The sequence below is a fragment of the Oncorhynchus mykiss genome, chromosome 25, assembly GCF_013265735.2.
Source record: "Oncorhynchus mykiss isolate Arlee chromosome 25, USDA_OmykA_1.1, whole genome shotgun sequence".
Classification (NCBI taxonomy): Eukaryota; Metazoa; Chordata; class Actinopteri; order Salmoniformes; family Salmonidae; genus Oncorhynchus; species Oncorhynchus mykiss.
The window spans coordinates 12,945,819-12,961,129 of record NC_048589.1 but is presented as its reverse complement, the minus strand read 5'-3'; positions in this window follow the sequence as shown (position 1 = coordinate 12,961,129).

Sequence of the window (15,311 nt, the reverse complement as noted above, 5' to 3'; positions counted from 1 at the left end):
CTATATTAGCCCACAAGGCTACAATGACGCAATTTCATGCAAGGTTTAGGACCTCATATTGAAGCTTATAGAGACCCCAACTGATGTATAGAATCATCTTAAAATGATCTTCTTTGGTATAGATACAAGTATCATGAGACCTCTAAAACAATACATTCATCTGATTTGGTGAAAATCTGTTTTCTGAACCTAACTTCCTTACCACTCTTTCCATGTGGTTTCTTCCATCACAGACTCCATGAAATTGTAACTTCTTCCTAAATATTGAGTCGAATGGTTTCCTAGAGTGTTGATCAACTTACCCCTTTACACCTACTCTCCCCTACATGTTGTTTTTACAGAATTCAATACATCATTTCAATGCAAAGATTAACAAGCACTTACATATCAATGGTATGGGTACAATCTTTGCCTCTTGATGCAAAACATGTTTCCCACTCGCCAAAATCACATGCTTGGTATAGTTACCCCATGGAGAAGTTGGTTTCCTTTGCAAAAGCACATATATCCCTCAGTCAGTCACACAGAGTGACTGTTCTGTGTTCTACTGTGCTGCTGTTGCACACAGGGTTCACAGGATGTGAGGATTGATCTGCAACCAACGGGAGGGACAATGCCCCATGGCACATCTTGCCAGGCAATTGTTGAATCCTGCTTGCAACGGCCTGCTCTCACACCAACCAACAGTGCCAACCTAGCTAGTGCCCGCTAACCCCCATTAATACCCCGCTCGCTGGAAGAGAGGGTATATTTGTGTATTGTTTTACATTCCCACAATGCTCCCATTTCGGCCCTTTAGTTAGAATAGGAACCCTCCTAAGTAGAAGCTTCAGATATTGACATTTTGAGGAAAAGGTATGTAATCCCTCATATCGGATTAATGTAATGCATAAATCTATAATGCCAGACACACTGGTTCAATGAGTCATGTCCAGTTTCCTAGTCAGCTGCATGGGGAGTTGTTGTTTTTTGGAGTGTGTGTGTGTTCTAACCCCTTGATGGTTTGTCTGCCGAAAGAGAACACCATAGTGCAAAATATACTCAATCTATCCAATCCAACGACTGAGTACTGTAGGGATAGGTCATATAGTGAGTACGTAAAATTTGGTGTGAGTCGGTTGGTGTGATCTCTATTTTGCTTTGCATTTCAAAGTATTGGTTATGTCCTGATGAGTATTGTCTATCAAAAACAACACACCATGCAAACTGAATTGTATGCTCACTTTGATTTGCAGTGCAATATTCCTGAACTGGTTTTATCCACTGAAAATGAATATTGAACTCCCCTTCTATCTGTGGGACTAAAGGCATACCGCACTGCATAGCCATGAAGATTAGCAGAGAAATCACATAACCTTGTCGAGAAGTGGAATTGTGTGGTTCTGAAGTTATTCTACACAACACAAACCCCCCCATACCCCATGCTAAGTAATAGTACACAATAGTAGTTGAGCTCCTGCTGTATAAAAAGACCAGCCAAGCCTCAGGGCTTTAATTAGCTTTCCATTGCACGCTGACAGAGTCAATGGAGGATTGATTTGATTTTCCCTTGCAGAAGCTTCAACAGCAAATGCCAGATGTCACATCGGGACGTTGAATTACATAACGAGTTCATCTAGTACTTAGCTAGCGATCCATAGGGGCTGGGGCCTGGATTTTTTTGTTGTCTATCTGTGTTGCTGATGCCCAGACCTGCACCCATATGTTTTCATCTGATTAGCTTCTCCTTTCTCTGTTCTGACTGAACGACATGCATTTAGTCATTTGTTCTATTGCTCACTGTTAATGTTATTGATCCAATAGAGATGTCAATAACATGCGTTCATCAAAAAGTTACAAGACAAGGGTATTTGGCCATTGAGTATATTGTTGCAGTTCGCAGGTACAGGTTGACCTTCAAACTTTAATAAGGTCATACATTTGGATGGTGACATACAATATTTTATATCAGTAGTTGCTACATTCATTTTTGGACTTATACATGAATGAAATGTACCCATTGATTATTGAAGAACGTAACTTATAAATGCCTCATGAGCTCAGTTCAAATGTACTACCCCATCAGAACCCAAAATATAAGCTTGGTTTACTCCAATGTTTGTAAACAACTACTGTACTACTGGCTGCACACGACTCTAACACCACGTCGTTAAGTTTGCTGACGAGACAATGGATTTAGGGCTGATCACCAACGACAATGAGACAGCCTATATGGAGGAGGTCCGAGACCTGGCAGTGTGGTGCCAGGACAACAACCTCTCCCTCAATGTCAGCAAGACAAAGGATCTGATTGTGGACTACAGGAAACGGAGGGACGGGGATCGCCCCCATTCACATTGACGGGGCTGTAGTGTCCACATCACTAAGGACCTATCATGGTCCAAACACACCAACAGTCATGAATAGGGCACGACAATGCCTCTTCCCCCTCAGGAGCCTGAAAAGATTTGTCATGAGCCCTCAGATCCTAAAAAAGTTCTACAGCTGCACCATTGAGAGCATCTTGACTCGCTGCATCACAGCTTGGTATGGCTACTGCTTGGCATCTGACTGCGAGGCGCTGCAGAGAGTAATGCGTACAGCCCAGTATATCACTGGGGCCGAGCTCCCTGTCATCCAGGATCTCTATACCAGGCGGTGTCAGAGGAAGGCCCTAAAAATTGTCAAAGACTCCAGCCACCCAGGTCACAGTCTGTTCTCTCTGCTACCGCATGGCAAGTGATACCGGAGCACCAAGTCTGTACCAAAAGGCTCCTTAACAGCTTCTACGCCAAAGCCATAAGACTGCTGAACAGTTGATGAAATTGCTACCCAGACTTTCTGTTATTCACCCACTACCTACATGTACGTAGTACTTCAATCATTCACCTAACCAAACCTACATGTACACTACCGTTCAAAAATTTGGGGTCAGTTAGAAATGTCCTTGTTTTTGAAAGAAAAGCAAATGTTTTGTCCATTAAAATAACATCAAATTGATCAGAAATACAGTGTAAACATTGTTAATGTTGTAAATGACTATTGTAGCTGGAAACGGCAGATTTCTTAATGGAATAGCTACATAGGCGTACAGAGGCACATTATCAGCAACCATCACTCCTGTGTTCCAATGACACGTTGTGTTAGCTAATCCAAGTTTATCATTTTAAAAGGCTAATTGATCATTAGAAAACCCTTTTGCGATTATGTTAGCACATCTGAAAACTGTTGTGCTGATTACAGAAGCAATAACACTGGCCTTCTTTAGACTAGTTGAGTATTTGGAATATCAGCATTTGTGGGTTCGATTACAGGCTCAAAATGGCCAGAAACAAATAACTTTCTCCTGAAACTCGTCAGTCTATTCTTGTTCTGAGAAATGAAGGCTTCCGAGAAACTGAAGATCTCGTACAACGCTGTGTCATACTCCCTTCACAGAACAGCGCAAACTGGCTCTAACCAGAATAGAAAGAGTTTCTGAGGCCCCGGTGCACAACTGAGCAAGAGGACAAGTACATAATAATGTCTAGTTTGAGAAACAGACGCCTCACAAATCAACTGGCAGCTTCATTAAATAGTACCCGCAAAACATCAGTCTCAACGTCAACAGCGAAGAGGCGACTCCGGGATGCTGGCCTTCTATCTTCTATGTATTTATATGTATATGCATATGTGTGTATGTATATGTACAGTATATACGCTACTGGTCAAAAGTTTTAGAACACCTACTAATTCAAGGGTTTTTCTTAATTTTTTAAATATTTTCTACGTTGTAGAATAATAGTGAAAACATCAAAACTATGAAATAACACATATGAAATCATGTAGTAACCAAAAAAGAAAAAAGTAATGAAAATATATTTTATATTTAAGATTCTTCAAAAAGCCCCCCTTTGCATTGATGACAGATTTGCACACTCTTGGCATTCTCTCAACCAGCTTCATAAGGTATTCACCTGGAATGCATGTCAATTAACAGGTGTGCCTTCTTAAAATTTGTGGAATTACTTTCCTTCTTAATGCGTTTGAGCCAATCAGTTGTGTTGTGACAAGGTAGTGGGGGTATACAGAAGATATCCCTATTTGGTAAAAGACCAAGTCCATGTTATGGCAAGAACAGCTCAAATAAACAAAGAGAAATTACAGCCCATCATTACTTTAAGACATGAAGGTCAGTCAATATGGAAAACGCCAAGAACTTTGAAAGTTTCTTCAAGTGCAGTCGCAAAAACCATCAAGCGCTATTGTCACACCCTGATCAGTTTCACCTGTCCTTGTTATTGTCTCCACCCCCTCCAGGTGTCTCTTGTTTTCCCCAGTGTATTTATCCCTGTGGTTCCTGTCTCTCTGTGCCAGTGTATTTATCCCTGTGTTTCCTGTCTCTCTGTGCCAGTTCGTCTTGTATGTTAGTCACGTCAACCAGCGTGTTTTTCCCGTACTCCTTTTGCTATTCTCTTTTTGCTAGTCTTCTAGGTTTGGACTCCTGCCTGACTCTGGACTTCTTTCCCGCCTGCCTGATCATCCTGCCTGGCCTGACTTTGATTCTGCCTGTCCTTTGGTACCTTTTGGACTCTTAACCTCTTTTGACACTTTTGCCTGTCCACAACCATTCTCTTGCCTTCCCCTGTTGGATTAATAAATATTGTAAGACTCCAACCATCTGCCTCCTGTGTCTGCATCTGGATCTCGCCTTGTGTCATGATAGTTATGATGAAACTGGCTCTCATGAGGACCGCCACAGGAAAGGAAAACCCAGAGTTACCTATGCTGCAGAGGATAAGTTCAATAGAGTTACAAGAATCGGAAATTGTAGCCCAAATAAATGCTTCACAGAGTTCAAGTAACAGACACATCTCAACATCAACTGTTCAGAGGAGACTGTGTGAATCAGGCCTTCATGGTTGAATTGCTGCAAAGAAACAACTACTAAAGGACATCAATAAGAAGAAGAGACTTGCTTGGGCTAAGAAACACGAGCAATGGAAATTAGACCCGTGGAAACTTGTCGTTTGGTCTGGAGTCCAAATTGTAGATTTTTGGTTCCAACCACTGTGTCTTTGTGAGACGCTGTGTGGGTGAACGGATGATCTCCACCTGTGTATTTCCCACTGTGAAGCATTGAGTAGGAGGTGTTATGGTATGGGGGTGCTTTGCTGCTGACACTGTCTGTGATTTATTTAGAATTCAAAGCACACTTAACCAGCATGGCTACCACAGCATTCTGCAGCGTTACGCCATCCCATCTGGTTTGGGCTATCACTTGTTTTTCAACAGGACAATGACCCAACACACCTCCAGGCTGTGTAAGGGCTATTTTAACAAGAAGGAGAGTGATGGAGTGCTGCATCAGATGACCTGGCCTCCACAATCCCCCGACCTCAACCAACACACAACAAAGAGCTGCAGTTAGTTTCAGAGTGAGTGGCAAGGAATAAATTGGCCCTAAATATCTCTAAAACTAAAAGCATTGTATTTGGAACAAAACACTAACTAAACCCTAAACCTCAACTAAATCTTGTAATAAAATAAGTGAAAATTTAGCAAGTTGAGATGACTAAACTGCTTGGAGTAACCCTAAATTGTAAACATATTGATGCAGTTGTAACTAAGATGGGGAGAAGTCTGTCTATAATAAAGCGATGCTCTGCCTTCTTAACAACACTATCAACAAGGCAGGTCCTACAGGCCCTAGTTTTGTGGCACCTTGACTACTGTTCAGTCGTGTGGTCAGGCGCCACAAAAAATGACTTTGGCTCAGAACAGGGAAGCACGGCTGGCCCTTAGATGTACACAGAGAGCTAATATTAATGATATGCATGTCAATCTCTCCTGGCTCAAAGTGGAGGAAAGATTGACTTCATCGCTACTTTTGTTTATGAGAGGTTGAATGCACCGAACTGTCTGTCTAAACTACTGGCACACAGCTCGGACACCCATGTATACCCCACAAAACATGCCACAAGAGGTCTCTTCCCAGTCCCAAAGTCTAGAACAGACTATGGGAGGCACACAGTACTGCATCGTGCCATGACTCCATGGAACTCTATTCCACATCAAGTAACTCATGCCAGCAGTAAAATTTGATTTAAAAACAGATAAAAAAACAACTTATGGAGCAGAGGGGATTATGAAGCAACACACACGCACACACACACACACACACACACACACACACACACACACACACACACACACACACACACACACACACACACACACATAGAATTCTCTTCGATTATAATCACAGCCGTATATATCCCCCTCCAAGCAGACACATCGATGGCTCTGAATGAACTTTATTTGACTCTTTGCAAACTGGAAACCATTTATCCGGAGGCTGCATTCATTGTAGCTGGGGATTTTAACAAGGCTAATCTGAAAACAAGACTCCCTAAATTTTATCAGCATATCGATTGCGCAACCAGGGATGGAAAGACCTTGGATCATTGTTACTCTAACTTCCGCGATGCATATAAGGCCCTGCCCCGCCCCCCTTTTGGAAAAGCTGACCACGACTCCATTTTGTTGATCCCTGCCTACAGACAGAAACTAAAACAAGAGGCTCCCACGCTGAGGTCTGTCCAACGCTGGTCCGACCAAGCTGACTCCACATTCCAAGACTGCTTCCATCACGTGGACTGGGATATGTTTCGTATTGCGTCAGACAACAACATTGACGAATACGCTGATTCGGTGTGCGAGTTCATTAGAACGTGCGTTGAAGATGTCGTTCCCATAGCAACGATTAAAACATTCCCTAACCAGAAACCGTGGATTGATGGCAGCATTCGCGTGAAACTGAAAGCGCGAACCACTGCTTTTAATCAGGGCAAGGTGTCTGGTAACATGACCGAATACAAACAGTGCAGCTATTCCCTCCGCAAGGCTATCAAACAAGCTAAGCGTCAGTACAGAGACAAAGTAGAATCTCAATTCAACGGCTCAGACACAAGAGGCATGTGGCAGGGTCTACAGTCAATCACGGACTACAGGAAGAAATCCAGCCCAGTCACGGACCAGGATGTCCTGCTCCCAGGCAGACTAAATAACTTTTTTGCCCGCTTTGAGGACAATACAGTGCCACTGACACGGCCTGCAACGAAAACATGCGGTCTCTCCTTCACTGCAGCCGAGGTGAGTAAGACATTTAAACGTGTTAACCCTCGCAAGGCTGCAGGCCCAGACGGCATCCCCAGCCGCGCCCTCAGAGCATGCGCAGACCAGCTGGCCGGTGTGTTTACGGACATATTCAATCAATCCCTATACCAGTCTGCTGTTCCCACATGCTTCAAGAGGGCCACCATTGTTCCTGTTCCCAAGAAAGCTAAGGTAACTGAGCTAAACGACTACCGCCCCGTAGCACTCACTTCCGTCATCATGAAGTGCTTTGAGAGACTAGTCAAGGACCATATCACCTCCACCCTACCTGACACCCTAGACCCACTCCAATTTGCTTACCGCCCAAATAGGTCCACAGACGATGCAATCTCAACCACACTGCACACTGCCCTAACCCATCTGGACAAGAGGAATACCTATGTGAGAATGCTGTTCATTGACTACAGCTCGGCATTCAACACCATAGTACCCTCCAAGCTCGTCATCAAGCTCGAGACCCTGGGTCTCGACCCCGCCCTGTGCAACTGGGTACTGGACTTCCTGACGGGCCGCCCCCAGGTGGTGAGGGTAGGCAACAACATCTCCTCCCCGCTGATCCTCAACACTGGGGCCCCACAAGGGTGCGTTCTGAGCCCTCTCCTGTACTCCCTGTTCACCCACGACTGCGTGGCCACGCACGCCTCCAACTCAATCATCAAGTTTGCGGACGACACAACAGTGGTAGGCTTGATTACCAACAACGACGAGACGGCCTACAGGGAGGAGGTGAGGGCCCTCGGAGTGTGGTGTCAGGAAAATAACCTCACACTCAACGTCAACAAAACTAAGGAGATGATTGTGGACTTCAGGAAACAGCAGAGGGAACACCCCCCTATCCACATCGATGGAACAGTAGTGGAGAGGGTAGCAAGTTTTAAGTTCCTCGGCATACACATCACAGACAAACTGAATTGGTCCACTCACACAGACAGCATTGTGAAGAAGGCGCAGCAGCGCCTCTTCAACCTCAGGAGGCTGAAGAAATTCGGCTTGTCACCAAAAGCACTCACAAACTTCTACAGATGCACAATCGAGAGCATCCTGGCGGGCTGTATCACCGCCTGGTACGGCAACTGCTCCGCCCTCAACCGTAAGGCTCTCCAGAGGGTAGTGAGGTCTGCACAACGCATCACCGGGGGCAAACTACCTGCCCTCCAGGACACCTACACCACCCGATGTCACAGGAAGGCCATAAAGATCATCAAGGACATCAACCACCCGAGCCACTGCCTGTTCACCCCGCTATCATCCAGAAGGCGAGGTCAGTACAGGTGCATCAAAGCTGGGACCGAGAGACTGAAAAACAGCTTCTATCTCAAGGCCATCAGACTGTTAAACAGCCACCACTAACACTGAGTGGCTGCTGCCAACACACTGACACTGACTCAACTCCAGCCACTTTAATAATGGGAATTGATGGGAAATTATGTAAATATATCACTAGCCACTTTAAACAATGCTACCTTATATAATGTTACTTACCCTACATTATTCATCTCATATGCATACGTATATACTGCACTCTATATCATCGACTGTATCCTTATGTAATACATGTATCACTAGCCACTTTAACTATGCCACTTTGTTTACATACTCATCTCATATGTATATACTGTACTCGATACCATCTACTGTATCTTGCCTATGCTGCTCTGTACCATCACTCATTCATATATCCTTATGTACATATTCTTTATCCCCTTACACTGTGTACAAGACAGTAGTTTTGGAATTGTTAGTTAGATTACTTGTTATTACTGCATTGTCGGAACTAGAAGCACAAGCATTTCGCTACACTCGCATTAACATCTTCTAACCATGTGTATGTGACAAATAAAATTTGATTTGATTTGACTATGCATACACATGGATTTAGTACTGTAGATTGGGAGTATGGGCCTGAGGGCACACAGTGTGCTTGGAAATCTGTGAATGTATTGTAATGTTTTTAATAATGTATAAACTACCTTAATTTTGTTGGACCCCAGGAAGTGTAGCTGCTGCTTTGGCAGCTGCTAATGGGCATCCATAATAAATACAAAAAATACAAATACAAATACAAATTGAGATGGTTTGGGATGAGTCAGACCACAGAGTGAAGGAAAAGCAGCCAACAAGTGCTCAGCATATGTGGGAACTCCTTCAAGACTGTTGGAAAAAGCATTCCAGGTGAAGCTGGTTGAGAGAATGCCAAGCGTGTCTAAAGCTGTCATCAAGGCTATTTGAAGAATATCAAATATAACTTATATTTGTTTAACACTTGTTTGGTTAGTACATGATTCCACATGATTCCACATGAGTACATGAGTTATTTCATAGTTTTGATGTCTTCACCATTATCCTACAATGTAGAAAATATTAAAAATGAAGAAAAACCCTTGAAAGAGTAGGTGTTCTAAAACTTGACCGGTAGTGTATATATATTTGCAAAAAAATATGTGGGGGATTGGAAGTGATGCAGACAATTACATTGATGGAAGCCACAATCTATCTGCAATATTAAAGCTGATCTGCCCCCTAAAAATAATACAAATAAACAGTGGCGGGGAAGCCACTTTGTTATTGTTTAAACTGCCGGTTGGCCCTTTAAGCACATTGTTGTGATAATACTCAGAAACAACATCCACACTAACGCCCGTTAGTGCCACTCAATGTATTAACTTAACTCTTACACCTCTTGTGTACTTACAATCTCCCTACTGTAGTCTGCTACCTTTGTACTCACACACAGGATATGGGTCTTTCTAGTAGAATAGTGTATACGAGTTGTCAGCTTTAAATCTGAATACTTATAGGTTCTGCGTCAAAGTCTTGATTATGCAGCCGTGCCACACAAAGTGTTACTAAAACAGTCCACTACCACTTTGCTACCTTCAGGATGTTCACACAGAGTAGACCCTGATTGGCCACACTATCTCTGACGGTGGCGCTCCTAAAGGTTGAGGTCATGTAAGGATGTTCTATGTTGTGCCGTAGCAATCCGTCAATACTTGTAGAGAACACATGATGTACTGTGGGATCACAGAGTGGTTTATAAAAAGTTAACAATACCAAGGGCCATAGCAGCCCTCATTAAACCCTGTGATCATAGACAGGATCAATAAAGAAAACACACAAGGCAGGCAGCACTCATAGATGCAGCAGATACACTACATGATACACTACACGACCAAAAGTTTGTGGACACATCTCATTCCCAAATCATGGGCATTAATATGGAGTTGGTTCCCCCTTTTGCTGCTATAACATCGTCCACTCTTCTGGGAAGGCTTTCCACTAGATGTTGGGACATTGCTACTGGACTTGCTTCCAGTCATTCACAAGAGCATTAGTGAGGTCGGGCACTGATTTTGCGGGATTAGGCCTGGCTCGCAGTCGGCGTTCCAATTCATCTCAAAGGTGTTCGATGGGGTTGAGGTCAGAGCTCTGTGCAGGCCAGTGAAGTTCTTCCACACCGATCTCGACAAACCATTTCTGTATAGACTTCGCTTTGTTGCTCAGGGGCATTGTCATGCTGAAACAGGAAAAGGCTTTCCTCAAACTGTTGTCCTAAAGTTTGAAGTGCAGAATTATCTAGAATGTCATTGTATGCTGTAGTAATAAGATTTCCCTTCACTGGAACTAAGGGTCCTAGCCGTAACCATGAAAAACAGCCCGAGATCATTATTCTTCCTCCGTCAAACCTTACAGTTGTCAGTATGCATTGGGGCAGGTAGCCTTTTCCTGGCATTTGTCAAACCCAGATTTGTCCGTTGGACTGCGAGATGGCGAAGCGAGATGGTGCGGCTGCTCGGCCACGGAAACCCATCTCATAAAGCTCCTGATGTTGCTTTCACAGGCAGTTTGGAGTGTTGCAACTGAGGACAGATGATTTTTACATGCTACGAGCTTCTGCACTTGGTCCCATTCTGTGAGCTTGTGTGGCCAACCACTTCGCGGCTGAGCCGTTGTTGCTTCTAGACGTTTCCACTTATCAACAAGGGCACTTACAGTTGTTGGGTTCTGAGAATATGAAATATACTTATTCATGTCACTGAGGGAGAGAGAGGAATGTATAACGTTTGCATTTTGTCGGGATATGTTATTGTTAGCCATCGGGGATCCTATGGGAGGAAGAAAGACACAGTCTGATACGAGTCAACATGACAGCCGTGAGTTGGGCAGGAGTGAGCACTTTGGGGCAGAGGTCAGGTCAGATGAAGTGAGGAAAAACAGATATCACTAAGGTTCTGTCTCGCAACAGAGATGCATGGCATGTTCAGATGTGTAGGAGGAGACTCTGCATAGAAGAAAGGATTAAATATCAGTGTTTGTGTGAATATGTCTTTGTCTGTTCAGCTGTTCGATGATGAATAAATTAATGAAATTGGTTTAAGCTTGCATAGTGTCCGTCAAGTTCTTACTCTGATATTTAGAACCCAACACAGTTGACTGGGGAAGCTCTAGCAGGGCAGAAATTCGACACACTGACTTGTTGGGAAGTTGGCATCCTGTGACGGTGCCACGTTGAAAGTCACTGAGCTCTTCAGTAAGACCATTCCACTGCCAATGTTTGTCAATGGCGATTGCATGGCTGTGTGCTTGATTTTATACACCTGTCATCAACGGGCGTGGCTGAAATAGCTGAATCCACTCATTTGAAGGGGTGTCCACATACACATTAATTACCAATTGATTACCAGTACTTTTCACACCCATACTTACAGTATATCACACAAGGTGTAGAAAGCAAACACAATTCAGAGTGAGAGAGTAAGAAAGCGAGAGATAGAGATTCAGAGTGTTTAATAGTGACATGAACAGGGTTGCAGGTGTGACTGCAGGGTATAGTGAAAATATTAGGTTTCGAGCTCCAAAATACAGCACTAACTGAGAGCGCAAGAGAGGGGCCACAGTGCATCATTACAGATATAGACAGAGCATTCTCGATCCATACCACAATGTACAGTAAGATCTAATTTGCTGCTTATTGGCACGCGCCCTGTGCTCTGGCACGAGAAGGCTGGGTGGCAGGTTGGCGGGGGCTGTTCCCATAGTAACTGAGGGGATTTGATTATAAGGCCCGGGTAACCCCGGTGGGAGGAGTTTGTGTAAAGTATATGTCACACTGCTTGCTTAGTGAATACTACTTCCTCCTGATTCAGCTCACATCGAGTTTTGAACCCAGGACCTCTGCTTTGCTAGAACACATGACCACCATCCTGAAGCATCTTTACCAGTCATGCCTGGCAGAAATCTAGCTATTTGCTGGCACAAGTGGGGACACTTCAGGCTGAGGATTAAGGTTCACATCGCAAATTGCAACATTCCCCTCTCAAACTTACTCAACAGCGATCTCCGCGCAACTGTTGATTCAAGTCACTAGGCACCACTGTAAAGGACATCACACTGCTTGCTTAGCAAGTACCACTTCTTCCTGATTTAGCTCACACTAGCCTCAAACCCAGGACCTCTGCTTTGAAGCATCTTACCAGTCACGCCACGTGAAAAGCTAGCTATTGGTTCAGACTGAGGAGTATGTTTCATACATCTGTGCTACATTTTCACCGGGTGAACAGTGATTGCATTCGTTTTGGAACCGAGCTGCATCTCAGGTGTGAGCCAGGTGCCCTGTTTAAAGCCCATGGCGAAGTTGACTCAAAACAAAAGTGACATAGCCTAAGATAGATTAAGCATGTGGAGTAATGCGTAGGACTCTGTTTTCACATGCAAAGGTGATTGCCTTTGATAAAAACGCTTTATCTGGTGAGCCGTGGCTCAGGTGAATAAAACTCCCTCAATGTCAGAATTCATGTTGTCAACCATGGTTGGCATCAGTTCTCTGTGCTCCCATTGGTCCTGAGCAGTTCCAACCCCTCCTCCAGGCTAGTGATTCTCTGCAGGAGTTTGGCCCTGTCCTGCTGTGCACTGAGCCCCGCCTGCATGCTGCTTGGACCCCTGGGACTTTAATCCAGTACCAGGACTCCTGCTGAGTGGAAATTGTCAGTCACCAAGAAGAGAAGTACAGGTTGAAAAATAGTTGGGAAGAGATGTTCGATGTGCCAATTCCATAGCACATGATATATTAACTGATACACAAAACAAAACAGGATTCAAAACATGTAAATTATTATACAAAATTCTTGCAACCATCCCAGCTCTTTAGATTTTGCTGTGAAGAGACAGAATCATTAGATCACTTGTTTGGTGCTGCCCATTCGTAGCTTGTTTCTGGTCACAGGTTCATGAATGTCTGAAGAATTTAAACATTTAGCACTGCTGGGTGACTTGAAAATCAAGGACTAATATAAGAATACTCTTAGTAAAAATGTTAATCTTTACTTTATGATCTGTAGAAATGATGAGAATAGAAAGGTTCAGAACTTTTGGGAAACATCAAATAGAAATCAAAACTGGATGGTTTTCAGAGATAGATGGGAAGAGTTGAGGGCAGCTGAAGGATAGGACTAAAAACAAAACAAAAATATAACTAATGTAAAGTATACCGTGTCTGTAAAATGTATATATTTAGTATGTATAAGCTGGAAATTGAAGGCTAAGTATTGTTGTCCATTAGTTCACTCCAAGTAGGGGTGGGGTGGTGGGATAAAGAGTAGGGGTGGTGGGGTAAAGGGGAGGGGTGGTGGGGTAAAGGGGAGGGGTGGTGGGGTAAAAGGATGGGGTGGTGGGGTAAAAGGATGGGGTGGTGGGATAAAGGGGAGGGGTGGTGGGGTAAAGGGGAGGGATGGTGGGGTAAAGGGGAGGGGTGGTGGGGTAAAGGGGAGGGGTGGTGGGATAAAGGGGAGGGGTGGTGGGATAAAGGGGAGGGGTGGTGGGATAAAGGGAACACAATAAAGAAGGAAAATATATATATGGGAGATTGGAAATCATGCAGAGAATTACATTGATAGAACCCACAATCTATCCGCAATATTGAAGCAGTTTTTTCTTGTTAATTTTTCAACTTTTTATATTGATATTATTTTATATGGACAAAACATAATTAGTAAATTATTCTGTTGTTTTTTAATCTACTGAGTTCACATGGTTCCCACAAGGTATTTCAATTCAGTAAGTTCATGTGGTATGATAATACATATACACATGATTTTATCCCCCAAATCAGTCATCTCCACAGCATGTAAATTACTCATCTTCATACTGAATTGGGGCTCAGGACTGGTTCCGAAGATAGCCTCCTGTGGCCCTGGCCGTGGTCCCAGTTCCTTGGGGGGGACAGGGTGCTGATGACACTGCTGGAGCAGCCCTCCCCACTCTGCCCCAGAATAGCAGACGCCATGTGATTCTGGATGCCAGCAGAGCTCAGGAACCCTGAGAATGGAGCCTCTCCATTGGTCGCCATTAATTTAGAAATTACTCTATGTGTGCCCTCTGCTGGAAGTAATCTCTGAAGAAAATGGATGAACCCAATGGGAGGCCCTGCTGTGCAGGAGCTGCCTTAAAGTTAGGATGCACTTTTTAGGATCTTAACCAGTTAGGACGCCTCAGATATCTAAAGGATCCTATGCATCTGGCATAGGATACAATAAAGAACCCTTGTTCTGTAGTAGTTAAATTCCTAACTGATGTCTTAAAGTAAAAATTCAGCGTGTTTTTATGGGTTTTGGCATGCCTGGTGATCAGTGGTGACCCGTCATTCAGGGCAAGTGAGGCAGAGCCCCACCTGTTTAGCTAAATAAAATCTGTAGTATCACATTTCTGGAAAGACCCAGATGCAGACAGTGTCGAAGTAACAGAAGTTTATTACTAGAACCGGGGGCAGGCAAAACGACAGGTCAAGGGCAGGCAGAGGTCAGTAATCCAGATCAGATTCCAAAAGGTGCAGAATGGCAGGCATTCTCGGGGTCAGGCTGTGAGACATGGGTTTGAATATATATATATATACGGAGGGTACGGGGCAACAGAAGACGAACAGCAGAGGTGCTAATGATCTTGGAGATGGGGAAAGGGCCGATAAACCGGGGTGGGTGGGGGGGGGGGGGGTGCGGGAGGGGCAGATCTTGGATGGACAGCCATACCCTCTGCCCGAGACGATACCGGGGAATCGGGGTCCAGTGGCAGTCTGCTTGTCGTCGATACCTTAAGGAAGGGTGTTAAGGGCATATTCAACCCACACTAGTTGCTGGCTCCAGGTGGTGGGGTTGGAGTAGACCAGGCAGCGAAGAGTTGTC